The sequence below is a fragment of the Podarcis gaigeae genome (genome assembly GCF_964106915.1).
Source record: "Podarcis gaigeae genome assembly, chromosome: 12".
In the NCBI taxonomy this organism is placed as follows: Eukaryota; Metazoa; Chordata; class Lepidosauria; order Squamata; family Lacertidae; genus Podarcis; species Podarcis gaigeae.
In genome coordinates, this window is record NC_139688.1 from 17,527,346 (window position 1) to 17,550,520 (window position 23,175).

Sequence of the window (23,175 nt, forward strand, 5' to 3'; positions counted from 1 at the left end):
CACCATCTGTATGCAAAGTGAGTATTCTACCACTCAGCTACTGCCATTTCCCTCCCCATGTGTTTAATGCTATTACTTTCTTCAAAAAAAGAGGACCAATTCCATTAATGTCTCTTTAAAAAAGACTATACATGGGTTAAGACTTTCCTGAGAACGGTTCAAAATGAGAACTTGCACAAGAAGAACAACTTATGCTAACTTCACTTGGCACAAAACTATTCATATTTCAATCCAACTTGACCGTGGTTGTGTGAAATCCTTCCAGATCGTTGTGTTTTGAAAAGGCAATCTCGCTGGAGTGGGGGAGACTCTTGAAAAGCTGCCAACCACTTGCCCCCAGACAGTAGCACAAAGCCCAAACACCTTTTATGGACACCAGCTTGGAAATGTTTCAGTTAGGGAGATTTTGGTTTGGTTTATTTTTGCACAAATGTCAGTTTAGCAGAGAGACTCTGTATTCACTGGAAACAGCATTATCTTAATTACTTACATGCACTTCTTATGTTTCTTTCGTCCTGGTGTTTCAGAGTCTATCATTGGGATTTAGGCTGGGATCTACAGTGCATGTTTGGGCAGCAAGTTCCAATAGCACCAACAAAGCTTGCCAGGGAATATGTCTAGCAGAGTAATGCCAGGCACACAGTGCACCTTGCATAATTTTCTGGATCTTTGTCATGGTGGTCTCTGTGCCATTGTCCTACCATACTTAGGCTGATACAGGAGGAAGCTGGGAAGGATTTATGCTAATGAGACCCAGATAAATTCAACCTAGGCTGGGCCAATTATCTCTATTGGGGAGGAAAGTAAGGAAGTTACCTGCTGGAGCCAAATCTCAGCAGGGAGCAACTACAAAAGCAATTTGAAGAAATGTTTCCATCTTGTCTATCCTCACAGATGTCACTAAGAGGCAATGGCGTTTATAGGTAGGCCAAATCTGAGACAAGCTGGTGTTTTAGGATTCATGAATGTAGAGGAGATTAGCCTAGCCAAAGACGGTAGCAAAAACACTCTTTTGCTTCTGAAGTTCACTAATCAGGCTTTGCTTTGGATGCCCAGGCTGGTGTATAAGAGGCTGTTTGCAAAGTTTAAGAAAATATTCTGTAGAAATGCATACAGGAAAGGAAGTGGCGGGGGGAGGGAGAGAGAGAGCTCTAGTTAAATATCATAGCTAGGAAATTCTTGTGGGCACAGACTGGAATGAAGCAGCTATAGTCTTCCTATCCACAAAGATATCTATCTAAAGAACCAGACTAATTGTGTTTAGTGTCTTAGACATTGAGAACTCCTCCAGTAATTTTATGTATCACATTCCAATATCTCACTCTTTCTCTAGTGCACAGTCATCCACAGGAGTTGGTAAGGGAGCTAGCCTCTCCAGATAAGCCATAAGCCCCAGATTCCTGATTTTCTTAGGAGGAGAAAAGTAGTAGAAGAAAAGTAAGTTTCTTGCATTTCTAGAAGCTGAAATATGAAGCCAAAATGAGCAAGTGCTCTTCCCGTCATTTGTTTAGTGAGAAACATCTCAGTTATGTTTACTTGGAGTTGTATTCAATGCAGGGTCTGCAGAGTTCCACTTGTGCAATGGGAGTTCCATTCCCCTTCCCCTGACATGTCCCAAAAATCTCTGAAGGGGCCTCAAATACACCAGAGCTGATTTTGATGAAGCTCTGTTGCATGCGTGGAAGTCTATTGCATGAGCAGAGCTGCTGCACTGATACGGCCCATGGACTTTACCCCCTCTCTCCACACAAAAAAAAATTATTATTGTGCAGACACCTATTATTATTATTATTTATTCAACATACACCGCCCTATACCCAGAGGTCTCAGGGTGGTTAATAACAAGACCACAACCAAAAGCAGTAACCCAATAACCCTCCCCCAAAAAGCCACATTCTAAAAAGGTGTTGGATGTCAATAAGATCAGCCAAAGGCCTGGTTAAAAAGGAACATTTTTGCCTGGCACGTAAAGGTGTATAATGAAGGCACCAGATGAACTTCCCTGGGAAGAGCATTCCACAGATGGGGAGCCATTGCAGAGAAGGTCCATTCTCATGTTCCCACCCTCCGGATCTCTCAAGGAGGAGGCACACGAAGGAGGGCCTCAGAAGATGATCTCAAAGACTGGGTAGGTTCATATGGGAAGAGGTGGTCCTTGAGGTATTTTGGTCCTGAGCTGTTTAAGGCTTTATAGGTCAAAACCAGCACCTAGGCTCCAGTGAGCTCAGGGTGACATGTGGGTGGAATTACCTGTAAGGTAGTGTAGGTTAGAAGAGAGTGACTGGTCCGTGGTTACCCAAGTTGAGCCAAGATCTTTTTATCTTTTAAAGTGCAGGACTTTGCCCTTTCTAGGCACTGTCAAATGAGACACAACTGTCTAACCAATTAACCTTCCCCCAATGGGATTAAATTGAACACATCAAGCTTGGCCTTAGGAGCAATGCACCCAATAATTTGTCTTACCAGAAGGAAAGGTGGGAGCCAGATAATGCTGAAATAGCCACCAATCCTATACCAGCCCACTAGCGGGTGCAAGCACCTAGCCAGTCCAAGTTGCTTGCCATGGTTTTCCTTCCAGCTCTGCATCCAAAAGCAAGAACTGTGATTGTGATGGTAAGAAAATTGTTTTTATAAATGGGCTAATTACTTTTAACAATTTGTTCCACCAGCCGTACCACAGATACAGTTACACAAGTGTTGCAAGCTTATGCATGAACATTTCTGAAAATGAAAACAGAGGGTGTGAGAGAGATTCGCATGTGGATGGTGACACATGAATATGGTTCATAAATGCATCTGTGTCTCATAAAGAATTTGTCTTCCTCCTTCAAGAGGGCCTCGGTAATTCCTCTAATTGAGGGTTAGGCATGTCCATTTTGGAGACCTGCAAATGTCAGCATTTTGTAGTCTGCCGAAGCCTTATATAAACTTAGAGGGACCAATTGGACCCCTGTTATGCAAAAGCCACTGTTTCAAAGCTGCACAGTTAAATATTCATTATTCCTCTCTTCCTGCCCTCACCTCAACAAATATCAATAAATAACCAAAAACAAAACACGGAAATAGCAGACTCCAAATTGAAATTCAAGGAGACATCATTTGGGCATAATAAATCTGTCATTGCTGGCCAGTTATGCGCTGGTATGCAGCCAAAAACTTCTCTTCAAGTTAAATCTTTGGGAAAGCGAGTATCTAATGATAGAATGAGTGCTTTTTAAAAGTACAGAGGGAAACAAACAGCCCCTATCAAAAATACCAAAGGAATTTACATTATGAGAACATCTTTTTTCCCTTAAGTGAAGAAGCAGACTAATGGAATCAGGTGCTACACTTAGAGACTCCAGCTGATGCTATCACCTTGCTGCATTAGACCCAAAGGCTCGTCTAGTTCAGGGTGATGTCTCCATTAGCAGCCAATCAAATGCCTCTGTGAAGTTCACAAGTAAGGTGTGATGGAAGCAGTCATTCACTGTCTGCACCCCCCTCCAATATCTGTTGTAGACATGTGTTGGAGCCTTGGACATCATTGTCTGGTGCTGAGACCTAGCCAAGTGATCTACTTGAGATCATGCAGTGCTTGTGCAGCATCAGACTATGTGGCTAGCAAGAAGCGCAAAGCCTTGGGGTTGGCCAGGCCTAGTATAAAATACTAAGAGTCTTGACTTTTGCCCTTGCCTGTTCTATTCAGTTATTTGTTTTATCTTTACATTGTCCTCTGGGTGGTTGCAGGTGGTATTGGTGGGCAGTAATGATGACATCTTGTTAATAAAGTATTTGACCCTTTCACTTTATTTTTAATTCATCTTTTGCAGCTATATGAATAGCAAGGACATCAAGAATCACTCCACACATAAGTTTAAGGATTTCACATTTATTAGCCCAGACTTGTGAGGATCAGTTTTGCTTCAAATCAATACAGTTATCCTCATAGGAAACCAATGCAAGTTGATTAACATATTTCTAAATGAGAATTTGAAACCCAGAGATAAATAAGTTGCTCGGTTCTAAGGGGACAGGGACAGGGAGCCTTATCAGGATCAAACTTGCAAGTAAAATTTGACAAGTGGGTGGGGGTGTCCACCTGTCAATCACATGCCATCACATGGTTGATAAGTGAATTGCCTAACCCACCTGTCAAAATCCAGGGTCCCCAAGTACCTGTTGCTGCTGTGCTTCCCAAGACATCAAAGTTGAAAGGGGAGCAGAGGAGGGCTTGCAAACCCTGGTCTACACTGATTCTTTCAACTCATGATATTGCAAGTTGAAAGGATCAGCACAGGGTGGCTCCAAAGAGCCACATAATTTCCCTCCTTGAACAAGGTACACTTACACAGAGGTCTTTCCCACCAACCATCCAGATGTTGCTACCTACAACACTCCTCATCCTTGGCCATGCTTTGGTTCAGCAACATCTGGAGAACCAAAGGTCCCCCACACCTGTTCTACCTGTTCATTTAAACTAGAGCTGTTGGAGACTGAACCTCCTGAGATAAAGACAGCTACTCTACCACAGAGCTATGGGGAGCTGCTGTATCGGAAACCGCTGGAGACTGCCTACTCTTACTAGCTGGAACCATCAGCTGGTAAGACAGGCTGGGATCTCTGCAAGCCTTGTCGGTGTAAATGCAATTCTGCTTCTTTAACCTTATATACCAGTAACATGAATGTAGTTTTAATACCCAGTAGAATTACATCAGCAGACATTTCCAGACATATACATTGCTTGGTACTAATAATGTAATTCCTAGTAGAATGAGAGCCACCAAATGCATAATAAGTTAATGCTATTTGGTTTTTCTGATTTTTTTCCCATTTAGAATGCAGCATGTAAGGCAAATTCTAAGAAAGTGTTCCTTAGCCAGCAAATATCCTGACCTCATAGGTTCTTGCCAAAGCCTGGCCTTCAAACATTCTATTTTATTTTTTATTTTTTTAAAAAAGCAAATGAGGAACATAGATTTGCTCAAACTCTGGGATATTTCAGCTCAGCAAAAAAAGCTTTTATCTAAAAGCCAATGAACTACCCTGGACTTTTGAGAAATGACCATGGGGCCAATTAGCACTTACACAATCTGAATCTTTCTGATGCCTTGTCAATAATTTATAAAATAGACAGGCCACTGAGGATCTTTGCCACGAAGCTCAGGTTACAATTAAAGTGATGGCTTCACAGTTCCCAGTCAGGGCCAGCCAGCAGGGATACACAGGGTTGTTCTTTAAGAATTTACATTGTTTGCCACCTGGTTCCAACACTGGTGCAGATAGGACTAGAACTTGGGGCTAGAGACCAGAAATCTGAAGCCCCCTGACCAACAGATGATGGAGGAATTGGCAAACAGTCTAGGAATACTAGGCCTGATCATAGCTGCTATAACATTCTCTCTCTCTCTCTCTCTCTCTCTCACACACACACACACACACACACACAACCAATCAGGCATGCACATGTAAACAAATACTTATTTTCACTTGTAAAATATAATACTCTTTCCCACTTGAAAGTAGGGGCTTAGACCCACATTTACTTATTTTATTTATAAAAAAAATATTTGTATACCACTATGTCATAGAAAGGTATTACAGCGGTTTACAACATATATAAAAACATAAAACCTGATGGTAAAATCATAATAAATAAATAAAAAGTTAAAAGCGAAGTAATTAAAAACATACATCATTAGACCATAGTGGGTAACGTACTCTTAATTGCTTGCCTAGGTTTGGCAGAATAGAAGTCTTCAGCAGGTATGAATGTACTTAGGGTTTCACTCTGATCAGCAATCATGCAGGTTTTGGACTGAGTGCAAGGGAAGCCCCAGGCAGAGCACACAGCAGTAATCTAACCTTGAAGTCATCAATGTCTGAACTATTGTGGTCAAGCGCTCCCAGTCCAGGTATCACCATGCCTATTGCAGCAGCTGAAGCTGGTAAAAGGCATTCGTAACCATTGAGGCTACCTGGACCTCTAGTGACAAAGTTTGACCCAGAGGAAGGCAACCCCATCCACGGTTGATGATTGGCTAGTATCTCAGACATGAGGACCACTCACCTACAGTGCCTCCATCTTGTAGGCATTGAGGCTGGGCTTATTTTCCTCATCCTGCCCACTGCTGCATACTGATGACACCTTGCCCCCAAACCCCCAATGACTGCCTCCATCTCCTTTGCTGTCGAATGGTCTTGTTTCTTTTAGATATAATTGCCATGGGGTGCAAACACTAAAAAGAACTTGGGAGATTTTATGAAACACAGTATTATTCCTCATAAGAGTTTCTTATTCTACTGCAAAGTAGACTCTTGCGGGATGTACATATTGTTGATGTTTTACTGAGGTATACTCTGCTCAAAGCAACACCCCCTCCCCGTCTAATCTCTCTATAATGGTGCATGAACCAGAAGAGCGCTTTGAGGAATGGCATCAGAATCAATCACAAAGAAATGAAGCAAACTCTTCAATTTATTATATGCCAGATTCTGCACACAGTTATTTCACTTGATTCTTGGAATATAGGAAACACGATCCTTTTGAAAGGCAATCCCTGTACAAAAACAAGAAAGCTGCCAATGATATCAACCTAAAACAGATTTCTAAGTTTGTCCAGGTTTTTTGTCTGTTTTTTTGGAAGGTCTGGGGCTCTGCTTTCTTGTTTCCGTATTAGTTTTAAGTCGCACACTATCATGAAAACTCATATAATGAAGGGTGGTATAGAAAGTTTTGAAATAATTAATGGTTTTTTTTAAAAAAAAACACAGTAAAGATGTGGCTTATAGAATGAACACCTGCTGAAGGATTAGTCCTTGAAAAACAGGTCTTTTGTGCATTTTCACAAGCAGAACCTATAACAAAATATTGCAGTATGGAATGCTCCAGTTCAGGGTTGCAGCCAGCCAGCCCTCTTCCGGGACACTTTGTTCCATCATTCCTTCCCCACATGGGAATCCATGACCGCTGAGCATGCTCAGTTCTCATTGGACGCTTTTAGGGGTGGACAACCATTAGGGTTTCCCCTAATGCTTTTTGTATTTCTCCAAAACTTACAGTCCCCCGAGCCTACTGATTCCTCCTTCTTAGGGATGGATGGAGCCCATTTGGCTAGATAAGGATCTACAGTCAGAGAAGGACTTCACAATTAGCATTTAGGATCTACTGGAGACGAGTGATTTCCATCCAAGTAGAAATGGTCCTGAAATAGTTATCATTCAAATTTCTCTAGGGATTAATTTTGTCGCCAACATACAATGCTTGTGCTATCCCCTAGTGTTACACTTTTTATTCTCAAGTTTGTGCAGAATACTGTCCTTGTAAACATTTGCCTGAGCCTGAGCTTTCAGTTCCTCCAGCTTATGTCTTTTCTCCCCTCTGTACCCAACTCCTTACCAGTGTCCATGTACAGTATGCATTGATTAAAACAATGCTAAGAGTGGTGCAGAGCTAACAACTTGCTCATAAATACAAGGAAGACAAAGGAGCTTGTGGTGGACTTCAGGAGACAGAAGAGCAATGTTCAGCCACTTTTGATTGATGGGATCTGTGTGGAGAGGGTAACAACATTCAGATTTTTGGGCATTGAATTACAAGAGGATCTGTCCTGGAGTGTCAACACAAGGGGGCTTGTGAAGAAGGCGCAGCAGAGACTGTACTTTTTGAGAATTCTAAGGAAAAACCATCTTCCGCAGAAACTGCTGCTTGCCTTCTATCACTGTGCCATTGAGAGTGTGCTCACTTATGGCTTATGTGTGTGGTACGGAAGCTGTACTACCCAGGACAGGATGGGGTTGTGCAGAGTTGTTAAGGCAGCAGAGAGCATTGTTGGCTGCCCACTCTCCACCTTAGAGCAGATTTATGCCACAAGGTGCCATAGGAAGGCACTGGACATAGTAAAAGATCCATCGCATCCTGGTCACTGTCTCTTTGAGCTCCTGCCGTCGGGACGGAGATACAGGACGATGAAGACAAGAACGAGCCGTCTTAAGAACAGCTTCTTCTCCAGAGCGATCTCGGCCCTGAATGGGAAGCCTGGACTTTGAAAGTCATCTAATCTTCCTTGCTGTATTATACTGTATTGTTTTAACTAGTGTTTCTATAGTTGTTTTGATTTTGTGTGGAGTGCCCTACCTGGGTGGATGGAGCAGCCAAGTAATTTCGTGGTCCCCGAGAGGGGGCAATGACAATAAATATATTATTATTATTATTATTATTATTATTATTATTATTATTATTATTAAAAAACAAACAAACCACTAATCTTGGTGTTAAAGTCCACATACAGCGGCATTGAGATACTTTTAAGAGGTGTTTCTCCAGCACGCAAAACTGCATGTGCACAAACATTGCATAAGTTGGATCTTAATTAACACTTAGTTTTGTGATTGCTTTCCATACTGTTTCATCAGAATGCATATACAGGGTGAGATAAGGGGGAGGGATTGATTGAAATGGACAAAAATTGACAGATCAGCTCGAGCTCAGGTCAGAAGCTGGGATCCGGTGGAGCTCAGCCTAGTTCCACATAGCCCTTAGCCTAATTTCACATGGGTTGCAAGGAGGGAATAAAGGGGAGGAAGAGGGTAGCAGAAAGTGTGTTAGAGTGAACGGAGGTGAAAGAGAGAGATAAATTGATGTAACCAAAAGGTGGCAGCTACACCCACTTCAAGATTTGGCCCCACCCACCACCACAATTGCAGACCCACCCAGATTATTCCTGAGGGGCAAATGCCCCTTGTTCTTGGCTCAGCTGCCATCTGCCTATGGCTGACCTTCAACATCATTGAGCACCCGCAATCCTCCAGTGATGCATAAATAAATACCTAACTTTTTAAAAGGGGAGGTGGTAATACAGGAACTGAAAAGGAAGTCAATACTAGATCAGGGAAAGGATTGAGTTAGAACAGGGGTCACCAAACTAAGGCCCACGGGCCGGATAAGGCCTGAGGGACTCATTTATCTGGCTCGCAGCGACCCCCGCCACCCGCTCTTACCAGCGCTGCGTGGCTCCCCACTTCCAGGTCATAGGAGCCCCGGAAATAGCTTGTGCACATGTGCAAGCATTATTTGCACATGCGCAAGTGTTATTTCTGGTGCACACCCGGGTCAGAGGAGGCCCGTGCACATGCACACAAGCTATTTCCAGTGCTCCTCTGACCCGGAAGTGCGCCGAAAGTAGCGTATGCGCACGCATATGGGCATGCACTCCTCCACCCTCTGGCCTTCCATGCAATCAGTGCTGAAGACACCGGCCCGAGGTGTGGTAAGTTTGCTGACCCCTGAGTTAGAAAGTCTCTATGTTCCAGTTCTGGGATGAGTCAAATTGCCACAGATATTCCTAGAAGAGACCCATGAATGACTGAGTGTGCCAAAAGATCTGCATATAAATCCTACATGTGTACATGTGAAACGAGGAAACTGGAAAGAAGTGGCTTTCATGTGGGGAATTGAAATGCAGCGATTCATTATGCTACTGACATCCTAATATGTCTGATTTCAACAAAGGTTCCTATTCACAACATAAATGAATTGGCTTAAAGGGAGGGGGGATCTTGCTTCACTTTAAGCATTTAGAGCAATGTCTCTTCCCATCACAGTCAAAAGTGAACTTGGAAACGTATAAAAAGGCTGCAGACCAAATTTTTGCAAATATGCTTTTACGAGTCATAGGGATGCATATAATTACCAAAGGTAGAAAATACAGCTGTGGTGGTGAAATGGAAAATTGGAACAGGATGGTGTCTCCAGTAGCCTCCCCTCTTAGCCAATCTGAACTAATCCTTAATGAATTCCCAAGAAAGCATGAAGTGTGCTCTTTGCCGAAGAAAGGAAAGTGCTGAACAAGTGAAAGTGGATTCTGGAATAGACACTGCCACTTTTGCTGTTTGGATTTCAGATGCCAGAGGCAAATTAAATAGGAGGACATCTCTGATACTCTCAGTCCAGAGTAGCTACTAATTTAGAAAGAATGCCAATAATGAAGTTAAGAGGGAAAGGCAGCACACTGGAAAGCCAAACAGAATGCCCACACACCAGCAGTAAAAATTGGATTGTAAGAGACCAGCCCATTCCTGAACAGAATCCTCATTCTCGGAAGATATTGGGACATTTCTCACTGATTTGAATGGTTGAAAGGTAATAAGGCCTTTAAGAACCATATTGTCAGGAAAGCAGTATTTAATGTCTGGACAAAATACAAAGACTTATTGGAAAATAAAACTCCGAGGTGGTTTTCCCCTCTGGAAGCTAAGGCCCGAAAAAGACCCAATATGGAGGCCAAATGGCCGAAATATTGGGAAATATTAGAAAAAGAAGGAGACAATTGGAAATTGCAGAGTTTGGAAAAAATGAAGGATAAAGTGTGAGACTGGTTACATTACGCTCAGATTAAAGAAGTTTTTAAAAATGACAAAAAGTTAGGGTTCCAGGTGGAGAAATCAAAGTTGGAAACAGAATTGTTAGAACCAAAGACTAAGGTACTATCAAGAATGTATAACTTGCTGTTAAAATGGAACACACAAGACGAAATGGTTAAATCTGCTATGATAAAGTGGGCACAGGATATTGGGCATAACATTATGTTTGAGGACTGGGAAAGGTTGTGGACCACTGGGCTGAACTTCACTGCATGTAATGCGTTGAAGGAAAATGTAATGAAAATGATATACAGATGGTACATGACCCCAGTTAAACTTGCCAAAATATACCATTTGTCTGATAACAAATGCTGGAAATGTAAAGGAAATGAAGGAACATTCTTTCACCTCTGGTGGACTTGCCCTAAAGTGAAGGCCTTCTGGGAAATGATATATAATGAGTTGAAAAAGGTATTTAAGTATACCTTCACTAAGAAACCAGAGGCCTTCCTCCTGGGTATTGTCGGCCAGAAGGTGTTAAAGAAGGACCGAACACTTTTTATGTATGCAACAACGGCAGCAAGGATACTCATCGCTAAGAATTGGAAAACACAAGATCTACCCACACTGGAAGAGTGGCAGATGCAGCTGATGGACTATATGCAACTGGCGGAGATGACTGGCAGAATCCGAGACCTGGGAGAAGAAAGGATTGAAGAAGATTGGAAGAAATTTAAGATTTATTTACAAAAATATTGTAATTTGGTTGAATGTTAAGAAGGATGCTTGATCATAAATAATTGGCCACCACTATACTAGATTGGAATTTGATGATAAGTGAGATTAAGGAAAACATAAACCTTTCGGAGAATTGCTAGACTATACTTAAATGAGTGGATATAAGATTGCAAACAAGATGATAATTTGCTTGAAAAAAACTTTTTAACGATGTAAGTGGGAGCAGGAGACGTGAGGAAGTCCAAACAAGTTATGAAATTTTGTTATGATATAAGTAATGTTGTTTATTATCTATGTATTTCTTTTATAAAAAAAATCTTAATAAATATTTATTTTTTAAAAAATGAATGGTTGAAAGGTTGTTGACTTGCCCCAGCTTGTTTGTTTTTCTGTTGACAGCTTATATCCTGAGACAAACAGCAGTTTCAGGGGGATTTTTTGTTGTTGATGGGAAAATAGAGGAGGTGGGTTAACCCTCAACCCATCCCATGCTATATTCCAGGCATAGGCAACCTCAGCCCTCCAGATGTTTTGGGACTACAATTCCCATCATCCCTGACCACTGATCCTGTTAGCTAGGGATCATGGGAGTTGTAGTCCCAAAACATCAGAAGGGCCGAGGTTGCCTATGCCAGCTATAGTCTCACTATGGTTTCCCTCAGCCCCCCAAATGGTTGCATTTTAAAAAATAAAATACAGTACAATATTCACTAATCTGATCACACATTTCAACAGAAGCAGCTCATTTGGCTGGGGCAGAGCTGCAATGTTAGCCTGGTCTCTGCCCAGCAGGGAGAGTGTCAAGGTGGCAGGAGGTCACTGTGGTTTCATCACACTGGCCTGACAGCAAGATTGGCTCCAGCAGTGCTCCTGCAACACACCATACTCTGAGTAGGCCTATAGATATCACTGGAATCAGTGGACTGATTGAGTTCATAGGTCTACTCTTAGAACACATAAGGATAGAAACCCCTGTTTTTTATCATTTAAGACTGGAGTAGGAAAGCACTGAGTTGTGGGCCAAATGTGGCCCTTCAGGACACTCTACCTGGCCCTCAGGACTCTCCCCAGGCCCTCCCCAGGCACACCTCACATCCTTCTTGGGTGTTTTTGCCTGCTTTGGGGTGTTTACACAGCTTTACTGTGTACGTAAAGCTTCTTGCCATTGGACTGAAGAATGCTCCCCCCCCCCAGTTATGATATGCCCTTCTCTGGTATTGGTACAAATAAGTAGTAGTCCATATGTCTTTTTAAATAATAAACAAGCAAAGGATCCCAGTGTTCTGAGGCTATGATGATGTCTTCCCAGCTGTTGCCATTGTCTGTTGACTGCCTGTGATGTCACAAAAGCACATGGCAGTTGGGTGGTTATAAAGGTGGGCCAAGGGGAAATCCAAAGCAAAAAGCTTTTCCCTCCTCAAGGAGAACACTGCTGGGTAGTCTCCTTTAGCATGGAGGTGTGCAGAGCAACAAATAAGCCTGATCCTCTGGTAATGGGATGCTGTGGAGCAATGAGAAGGCAAGTTCACTTGCTGAGTAGGATTGTGGCTTGAAGGCAGCTGATAGCCAAAGCCGGCTGATTTCTGGTACTGGACCAGGCAGAAGCTGGCAAATTGTGGTGGGTGGAAGCTGGTGGAGTTCATATTCAGAAGCTGGTGGAAATGTAAGACTACAGCAGGCTAGTGTTTGTGGATGCAAGCTGGTTGAAATTCACTTTCAGAAGCCCATTGACACAAGCTGTGTAGATGTTTGTAGACTGAAACTGGATTACAGTGGTACCTCGGGTTAAGAATTTAATTCATTCCGGAGGTCCGTTCTTAACCTGAAACTGTTGTTAACCTAAAGCACCACTTTAGCTAATGGGGCCTCTCGCTGCCGCAGCGCCGCCAGAGCACGATTTCTGTTCTCATCCTGAAGCAAAGTTCTTAACCCGAGGTACTATTTCTGGGTTAGCAGAGCCTGTAACCTGAGGCGTATGTAACCCAAGGTACCACTGTATGTTATGTGAATGAACAGAGAGCGGTTGGTGAGTGGATGTGTCTGTCCGAATGGAAGGTTTCAGATGGGGTGAAGGTGAGTGGTGTGTGTATCTGACGGGTGCATTCAAGGGATGGCGTAAGTCACCCTTCAGATACCGTGTGCCTGGGGATTGTGTTCAGAAGATGGCAGAGATCGCCTTCCAGGCACAAGGTAAGTGGATGAATTGGTGGAAGGCAGTGGAAGTTAGTAGGCTGAGGTCAGGGATGAAGATGTCCAATAGAAGTCAGTGGGTGTGCCTTGGTGATGCTGTCGGATTATAGATAGCCCCCTCACTTTGCTTGTGTTTGTCATTCAGGGATGTTTTAACCTGCAAAGCTTTTTTCAAGACCACCCATGAAAGTAATGAAGAGAACCACAGGGCTTAAGCAAACCAGTTTCTATTTCTAAACAAATGTCTTTATAAAGTCGTGTTCATTACACCTTTCCCCCTCAAGGTGGACAACAAGGGGCTGTTTCACTGGAAGCCACTGGCTATGGACACCCTGTGGTGTTACAAATGTCTAAAGGGAAAGAAGCAGTTAGTATTGGGGGCAGGGGTGCCAGCATGAATAAAATATTGGGGGGGCAGATAAGCCCCACTCTGCACAATCAATCACAAGATGTAGAGGTGTATGGGAGACTGAATTGCAACATTTTTGTGTGGCCAACAGCAGAGCTCCAGGCTTAAACATGCGTGGAGAGTGAGAGCACATTATTTCATTTCAGGTTTATATGATATTGTTTTGAGAGGGAGGGGTGCTGTTTGGGGGAGGGAGTGTTACCAGCAACCAGCATTTCTGGAGGGCAGGCTACACATTGAAATAAGTCCATAAATCAATTCATAAATTGTTATAGCTGTGGTGCAAGTTTGCCCTAAAAGTTGCATAGACCCCTTCCACCATCGCCATATTGGATAGGACATAATATCTGGAGGCTGTCTCCACCACCCCAGCTGTACGGTTTCTGACATTACCCAAAACACCCCTGTGTAATCTTGATATTCTTTATAATTTGTACAGCTCTGAACTGAGGTTTTTTAAATGGATCTTCCCTATAATTTCCCCTCATTTCTGCTGCCCCCACTGATATATGTACCTGAATACTCCGCTCCTAACAAAACCCAATAAGGAGCTTGTGGTGGTGCAATACGATTATTTATTCAAAACAGAAATAATAAGGGTTTTATAATTACTCAATGTACAAACAGCTGACAATGCACTTAAGCTTTTGGAGCATAAAGATACAGAGCAAAAGCAGGTACGACAAAATTCCCTTTGCCAAGCTAAAGACGTGTTACATGGGATTATAGCTCTAGTAGACTCCGTCAGGCAGAGGATCTCCAGACTGGTGCAGGCATGCATGAGAGACGAGAAGGCTGAACCACAGACTAAATGGAAGAAGAAAGCGAAACTTGGCTATGAGAGGCAGGGAACATCCAGAGTACTGTGCTCTGACATGACGTGCAGATGATGATGAAGAAGAGTTTGGATTTGATATCCCACTTTATCACTACCCAAAGGTGTCTCAAAGCGGCTAACATTCTCCTTTCCCTTCCTCCCCCACAACAAACACTCTGTGAGGTGAGTGGGACTGAGAGACTTCAGAGAAGTGTGACTAGCCCAAGGTCACCCACCAGCTGCATGTGGAGGAGTGGAGACACGAACCCGGTTCCCCAGATTACGAGTCTATCGCTCTTAACTACTACACCACACTGGCTCTCCAAGAGAGAGCCATCTGCAAAGGCAGATGCATAGGAACTGCTGATCTCATTTGATGCTCCTGATATCAGCCTGATGGAAGTGCTTGGTGGAAGGCAGAAAGGAGGATCAATGTGAGGCGTGAAGGCCGCTCCCTGCAAAGCCCTTTCCACTGGGCCTATGGGGCAAGACCCACACTCACCAGCCCTACAAAAGATGCAAGACTGATCCAATTTAAGAAACTACCCCTTTTGCCACATGAACCAGCAACTCTCACATCAACTCACACCCACTCCCAAACTCCATTATCAACCACTCCAAACTGAAATCTGCCATCTGTCTCCAGCATCATTCAAACAGCCCTTTCAAATTCTCATCCAATCATCACTCACTACCAACATTCCAAGCTCCCTCCCTCTCCCCCTCCCTCCCTCCCTCCCTCCCTTCCCCACATTTACCTTAATTCCTCTATTATAGTTACCTATACATAATTGCCCTCTGATATGCCTACAGTATGCACATAAAGCAGAACAGTACAGTCCGCTTCAGATTCTATGTCCCAAAATGGCACAGTTGGAGGACTTTGAAATTCTATAGGTAAGGCAAAAGGCATAAGCCCCCTTCACCATCCTGGTCCCATTCATGGCAGTAATGGTTTGAAGGAGGCTGGTGCCACGTAGGCTTTTAGGAAGAGCTGTGGCTCAGCAGTGCAGCCTCTGTTTGGTGTGCAGAAAACCCCAGCTTCAGTCCTTAGCATCTCCATGGAGAACTGGAAAAGACTCCTTGTCTGAAACCCTGGAGAGGCTCACCCAGTCAGCATGGACAGTCCTGAACTCGATGAACCAGTGTTCTGGCTTGGGTATAAGACAACTTCCTATGGTCTGGAAGAATTTCAGCATTGCTCCTGATAATGCCCATTTTTGGGTTCTTATGCCAAATGACCTGTAGAATTTGATAACTGGAGAAACTTGAGGGGAAACTGGCACAAACAGAAAAATGGCGGCATGAGGGGGGGTTAATCAGCATTTCACTTTCTTCCACCTCCACTTTCTCCCTCGCCGCATGCCCATACCAAATAGCTGAAGACAGTATTTCAGAAACAATCTCTCTGCCCACTGTAGTGCTGGGACCCTCAGAACAGCTGAGGAGATCACCCCTTTTTAGAGAAAGAAAAGGCATGTGTCAAGCTGCCTCACCCACAGAGCCTTCGGGCAAAACACATCATTCTTTTGGCGCTGTCAGGGACTGAATAAATCACAGATAACTGGGTTAAAATGTCAGCACCCAATGGGATTGAAATAAATCTGCTACCTTTCTGCATTCAAGGGAGATGCTAAACGGCAGTGCCACCAGCGCCTCATCCATTCGGCAGGGCAAATTAAATATCTTAACGAGCATGAATATATATACATTTTATTCCCTTGCAATAAGTCCATGCTGGATCTCAAGGTGGCCGAGGTTAAAGACGTGTGATTGTGAATGATGGCGTTAAAAGGTTTTCAGACTCTGTTTATTAATAGCTCTCACCCTTTCACCCCAGCGGCATCCATCACAGCTTGGTTAAAATACCATCTCCCTTCATCAATCACTGGGATTCTTCCCTGCCCAGATGAAGATGGAGGACGAGGGAACAGAATATCTACCAACTATTTGTACAGTTGCAAGGGTGCTTTGTAACCGTAATACCAAAACAGAATCTTGTAGGATCAAGATGGGGTGTTTGGGGTATTTTTGGTGGGATGTATTATTACTGAAGCAGTCAAGTACAACATTTTCTGGTTGCCTAGAATGGACACACAGGGGAATGTGGCTCCAGAAAGAGAGGACTTCCTGTCATACCTGCTCTGGAGCTTCCTCCCCCTGTGTGTGACCAGGTAGATGGGCATGACCATATAAAAGGGCTGGCCACGCAACCATCTCTCTCTTGGACTCTTACTCTTTCTCTTGGACTCTCCTGGCTCTTAGCCAGCACATGGCTCAACCTTCACATAGGATGGAGACCACAAGCAGAAAGTCTGAGATGTAGCTCAAACTTCTTTTGACTGTAACCACAGGATAAAGCCTGCCTTCAGATTACTGCTGTGAACTGAATGTGAGTAAAACTTTATTCTTACTTTTAAAGAAGACTGTGTTGTGTTATTATTATTTTAAGAGGGAAATAAAGGGGAAACTTACCAGGAACAATCCAGACTGGACAAGCCAGACAGGATTGCTTAATTAAAGGATTCTAATGAATCATCTATTTGCTTCCAATAAGTTGCAAAGGGAATGTGCTCTGGTGTTTACTCACTAGCGTGAGTGAGGAGGGATAATATCAAAACAGTATATCCTCTCCTACTTTCCTTGACATTCCCACATTATTATTACTGTATTAAATCTCCTAACAGGGAGAAGACATCACTGGGTGGCTTTTAGATGTCCCAAAGGCCTTCATGAAGCCGTTGATCATCAAGGACAACCTTCCCTCCCACAAAATGTAAACTTCTTGAAGGAACTGATAGCTTTTTCTTTTTGTCTTCTGTTTTAATTTAGCTTGTCTCTCTGTAAACTGTTTGACGTTGGTAATGAAAAATGGAAATGGCAAATGGCCTCATACTATCAGGAGTATATCCACTAAATGCAGCTGTAAGAAACAGACTTAACTGCCACTTTCTTTGATGTTCTGCACTGTTCTCATTCCTGGATGTGTAGGGATAAATATATTACAGTGATTTTTAGCTTAAGTAACATTTCCCACCCTTCATCCAAAATATCTGAATTTACTCTAGGAAGACCCCCCCCCCCAAAAAAAGGTAAGTTTGCCATGAGAGAAAGAGGAAGATCACAAACAGCAGAATGCATGAATAACATTACTTGGCAAAGGCATCATTTAGAAATGGTTGTGGCTAAATTGTGGGGGTTAACAGTAAGTGTGCAAGAGCTTTGAGAAACAAATCACCTGTTAATCACAGACATTCCATGGCAGACAAATGAGTGTGGAAATGATTCCCTGACATTCCACCTTCCCACCTGACATTCTGCCTTCCAACATTTTACAGATAAAAATAAAGATATTGTAACCTTTATTATGTTTTCAAGGACTTTGCAAGCACCATCCAACCAACTATGGCACACTGTGGAAGGATTCACCACCTGCTACACCAACTTCTTTAAGGTGGCTGTGGCGTTTGCCCATTCTTTTCAAAATGTCTGTACAGTGGGAGAGAAAGAGTTAATAGGTAGACCAATAGAAAAGCCAGAGGCAGAGCCTACCTGTTTATAAAAGGGCTTAGCTCAAGGTTGGTTTTAGTTAGTTAGTTGGTTGGTTGGGAAAGGCAGTTGGGAAAGCAGTTGGCAGACAGTTGGAAATAGAGAGACAGTTAGTGCAGTTGGTTCTTGTGTGAGGGGAGGTAGAAGCATTAGAGACAGGATAAAATAAGACTGAGAAGGTAAAGAGTAACAACGTTTTGAATGCAGTGAAAGTTTATTTGTGTTTGCAATAAACTACACTCTTCTTTGTTAACTTAAGAATCTGACTGAGACTAAGTGATTTACCAGGGAGGACCTGGTTGGTGGCAGTGGATTAGTGGTGTATGGGTCAATAGTCTGTGAGACAACTGGGGGCTCCGTACGAACGCCACAGGGGCCATGGCTTAGTGATAGAGCATTTGACTTGAAGGCATGCAGAAAGTTAAAGAAAAGGATTGGGTGCCCAATGATGGAAGCATTGCACTGTCCAAAACTCTGCTGCCAGTCAAAGCAGACAACCCTAGGCTTGATGGACAAATGGTGAGACCTAGTTTATACAGTAACACAGTTTCTTATATCCATTTACTCCATAGTCACTTGTCGTTGTCTACCACTGATTTAAAGAGGCTGGTTGTTCTTTGGAGAAATATGCATCATAAAAGCACAACTGACCTCCAATAGGTTATCAACAATTTAAAAACTTGTTTCTGTGGCTACAATGTGTGAAATGATAAGGTGTGCATGCGTGCATGCCAAAGCTGAGATCCACTCATGTCCCACTCAGAGACGAAAGAGAGAGAGAGGGAGGGAGAGGGAGAGAGAGAGAGAGAGAGAGAGAGATGAACCATGAGGAATGACAATATCAGGTGATAGAGAATCTCATCGATTATCACCAACAGCTATTAACAATTTTATTCTCCCAGCCTCTTGGAGCAAAAATATTAACCATTACTTGATTGTATTATTCTCATGCTGTTGCACTATTGCTTGTTTTTCTTTTTTATTAATTGAGCTGGCCAATATATTAATGCATTTTCGGCATTGTTAGATGCCTCAAAGGGGACTGGTTGCAATCTCTCTTATTTCTCAGTTCAGTTCAACTAGATTCCAATGAAGAAGAAGAAGAAGAAGAAGAAGAAGAAGAAGAAGAAGAAGAAGAAGAAGAGTAGTAGTAGTAGTTTGGATTTGATATCCCGCTTTCTCACTACCCTAAGGTGTCTCAAAGCGGCTAACAATCTCCTTTCCCTTCTCCATCCCCTTTCACTCTATTTAGTTAAAATACTATTTGCACCTGCATTTAATATCAGGATGGCAATTCCTCTCTTCATGGCACTCTGATTTTATTCCATTTTTTAACAACTTCCCATAGAAGTATCTCATCCTTGTGTTCCCAGTTCAGCAATATTTTACAAGTATCAGATTTAACAACCATGATTCATCTTGGGAGAATCAGTGAGATTTCTTGCTGCCTTAGAATCAGACACCTTGGTGTCTTCAGATCCCCAAAAGTAGTCACTTTGCCCTGTCTCATTTATTTCCCCCCACCCCATGTTGCACAATGTAGATCAATAATACTGAATGATGGGGCAGTTCCAACTGACCCTCATTGTATGAGGTATCACCAGGACCACAATACCTCAAGGACTGGTTCTCCTCATATGAAGTGACCAGGAAACTGCAATCATCACCTGAGGCCCTTCTTTGTGTGCTTCCTCCAGAGCTCTGGAGGGTGGCAACATGAGAACGGGCCTTTTCTGCAGTTGCTCCCCATTTTTGGAATGCTCTCCCCAAGGAACAGAAATCGTGCTGCGGTGGCGGCGGGAGACCCCATTAGCTAAGAACAGGTTAAGAACAGCTTCGGGTTAAGAACGGAGCTCTGGAACGAATTAAGTTCTTAACCTGAGGTATCACTGTATAGAAATTTAGTAAATAAACAAACAAACCAACAACAACAATACAGGGGGCAACCATTTTAAGCGTGTCCAATTGAGGGACAATTGCCAATACATGGGTCCTTTTGGATCCAGAAGAGGGCAGAATGGGGGCAGGGTGGAATGGGGCAGGGCAGGGTGCCCTTAAGCTCACTCTGGTGATGTGCTTGGGGGCTAGGAAGAGAACCCCAGTGCAAAATGGTCACCGCCTATAATAACAATCAGAATGAGAAGAACATGCCATGACAGCAGGCAGTCATTCCATTTCACAGTACACCATTTATCTGTTTACTGGAGAGCACACACAACCCCATGCAAACAGAAGGAACCTTCTTTAGCACAACATAATTAGAAGCTTTCCAACCACACATGCAATTACATGCTCTATGGTTCCCTTTATTAAAGGTTTCCTTTGTCTGGATATGTGCCAAATTAGTTGCATGTGTGAATGTTTTCACTGCACCATAACCCTCAGCTATTTCGTACAGCGGGAACACTGCATTGCATTAACCTCACAATTAACCCTTATTTTTTGCAGGTGGATCAGCATTTCTCTCTGAGCAAGGACACTCCAGCTGCCCAGCCAGAGGCCTCCACTGCATCTTGAAGAGGAAGATACGCCACATCTGCTTTTCGTTTGCAGTGTGGCTGTCTTAGGAGGGTTGTATAATGGAGGGAGACTGTGGAGTGAACATCAGCGGAGCGGTCGAAAGCTTTAGGAGCATCAACATGAAATCTCCTGCCAAATCTCTCTAACTGGAACAGGATTGGTAACAGTCTTCAGGCCAAGATGCAGACCTCATTTATGAACATTGTGGGATGGCGGCCGGGGCACAGAGGGGGGTGGGTGGGCAGGATCTGCGAAAGCCTTGGTCCAAATCTATGCAAGAGGTTAGAATAATACAAGACACAAATATTCCAGAATGTCTCATTGCAATTAAGCTTTGCTATCCGAAAAGAAGCTGTCCATTTCACATTATTTTACAGGATAGGAAAAACAGATTTCAGTCTTCAAGATAAACATACATAAGAGTACGGGAAAGGAAAAAGAGTGTGAAGCTTATTAAAGCAAAGAAAAAGGAAAAAAGTGACATAATGTTATTAGTAGTAGTAAAAGGGAAGCGGTCATCTGGAAGCTATTTTAACAGCTCTATTTATTTAGGTCCAAGGTAATAAAAAGGTTGTCAGAAATGGCTTCCTTGCAACAAGCCAAACGGAATTTTCTCTAAATAAAATAATAAAAAAATAGAATAAAACTTCAATTGTATATCTAAACTGTCTGCAGCAAGGCTTCCAAATTCTCTATCTCAGAGTAGTAGTTACTCTTTCAGAGCTCCCTTCACCCATACCCTCCAACATATGTCAGATGAAACTCAGTATGCTTGTTTTGTGTTCTTATATGTAAAAACAACTTACTGTGGTGCATTTGACAGCAAGCAATGGTAACAATAGTCTCTTGCGTCCAGAAACATTAGCTTCAGAATGGAGTCCCCCTCACCCCATCATGCAGTTTTACTTTTAGCTGTCTTTCAGCTGAGAATGGAGGAGAAATCCACTCTGGATTGCATTTCCATATGAATCTACTAATTTTGACGTCCCAAAACAATACATGTACCAAAACACAGCTATCCTTTGAGATTTGCACTCCTCTGAGTTTTGTGATGCGGTCTGCCAACCAAAACCAAATGTGTACGAAAGTAAGTATTAAGGGGGTATATTTAAAAATGAATATATTTAATGAAATACAATAATCATACTAAAGGAATACTTTGCACATATGTGAATATCAGGCAAAATTGCATACTCAAAGATGTATACTAAGGGGGGGAAACACTTCACAGGCTGATGCTGAAGTGTGGCAAATTGAATTTAAGACTGTAAAATTAGAAAACAAAACTGATAGATTAATCCAACCCCAAATGTATGTCACACCTTTCTCTTTGCCTGGTGAGTATATGGGTGTAGACTTGTGCTAAGCCCATTGAAGGAAAGAGACGTTGGGAGCCCTAAACAACTGTAGTTGGTGGACCAAACAAGCAGGACGAAAAACATTCCTAGCTGCAGCTGCTACCTGGAAAACTAGGGTCAAGTCCAGGAAGGGGAAGACCCGGTGCAGAAAAGCCCAGGTTCAATGCCCAGGTGGGAATTGGAATGTCTGTTGCCCAAAACCCTGGAGAGTCACTGCCAGGCAGTATAGACAACAGATGTGGAAACTGTGGCCCTCCAGATGCTGTTGAATACTAACTCCCACCAGCTTCCACTATTTGCCATGTCTAACATATGAAGAGCCACAGGCTCCCCATCCTTTGTGTATCTAGATCATGGGTAGGCAAACTAAGGCCTGGGGGCTGGATTTGGCCCCATCGCCTTCTAAATCCGGCCCGCAGACGGTCCGGGAATCAGCATGTTTTTACATGAGTAGAATATGTCCTTTTATTTAAAATGCATCTCTGGTTTATTTGTGGGACATAGGAATTCGTTCATCCCCCCCAAAAAAAATATATATAGTCCGGCCCCCCACAAGGTCTGAGGAACAGTGGACCAGCCCCCTGCTGAAAAAGTTTGCTGACCCCTGATCTAGATGGACCAATGGTCTGTGGCAGTGGTTTTCAACCAATGTGCTATGGCACCCAGGGGTGCCTTGAATGATGGTCAGGGTGCCACAGGCAACACTGGCCCCTGTCCCTCTTTCTTTCCTTCCTTCCCTCCCTCCCTCTGATGCCTTCTCATGTCTTGGCCTCCCAAAGGCTCGCACAGCTGTTGGTTGCAGCAGCCCTGTCTACAAGCTCCCCAGACGAATGGTGGCTTTGGGGCTTCCCATGGGCTTCCCAGGTCCCTGTGGGGCAGCGTAAGGAAGCACCTATCTTTGGTGCAGTGGGAGAGGAAGCTCAGAGACCAGGGGTGGCAGCAGAGGCTGCCCAGAGGACTCCCAAGGAGAGGGGAGAAGAGAGGAGGCTGAGGGAACACTCCACAAGGGAGGGTGTTCGAAAAATGGTGAGAGGCTGCCCCCTCTGCTGTGACATAACTCCACTCCTGAGCTGCGCAGGGGTGCCGCAGAAAGAATGCAGTTGGTCAAGGGAACCGTGGACTCAAAAAGGTTGAAAACCTCTGGTCTCTGGTATAAGGCAGCTTCAAATGTTCCTATCTCCTTTCCCAGGTATATTTCATTTCCTCCAACATTTCTCCAATAAAAATAGGGATGTCCTATTCAATAATAATAA

At 43.3% G+C, this 23,175-nt stretch overlaps 3 long non-coding RNA genes across 4 annotated transcripts; 1 reads left to right on the forward strand and 2 right to left on the reverse strand.

Moving 5' to 3' along the window:
* Positions 1 to 14,236: 14,236 nt before the first annotated feature.
* LOC310828083 lies at positions 14,237 to 16,629 on the reverse strand. Its single transcript, XR_014556624.1, has 2 exons — positions 15,605 to 16,629; positions 14,237 to 14,485 (listed from the first exon to the last, which is right to left on the reverse strand). It is a non-coding gene; the product is annotated as an uncharacterized lncRNA (long non-coding RNA).
* An 82-nt stretch (positions 16,630 to 16,711) lies between these two features.
* Positions 16,712 to 20,783, forward strand: LOC310828079. Of its 2 annotated transcripts, none has more exons than XR_014556618.1 (4): positions 16,712 to 16,887; positions 17,183 to 17,271; positions 17,874 to 18,563; positions 20,493 to 20,783. It is a non-coding gene; the product is annotated as an uncharacterized lncRNA (long non-coding RNA). The 2 variants fall into 2 exon arrangements; XR_014556619.1 differs by having other exon boundaries at positions 16,714 to 16,887; positions 17,874 to 18,223.
* On the reverse strand, positions 17,577 to 18,747 carry LOC310828094. Its single transcript, XR_014556648.1, has 2 exons — positions 18,621 to 18,747; positions 17,577 to 17,953 (listed from the first exon to the last, which is right to left on the reverse strand). It is a non-coding gene; the product is annotated as an uncharacterized lncRNA (long non-coding RNA).
* Positions 20,784 to 23,175: the final 2,392 nt, after the last annotated feature.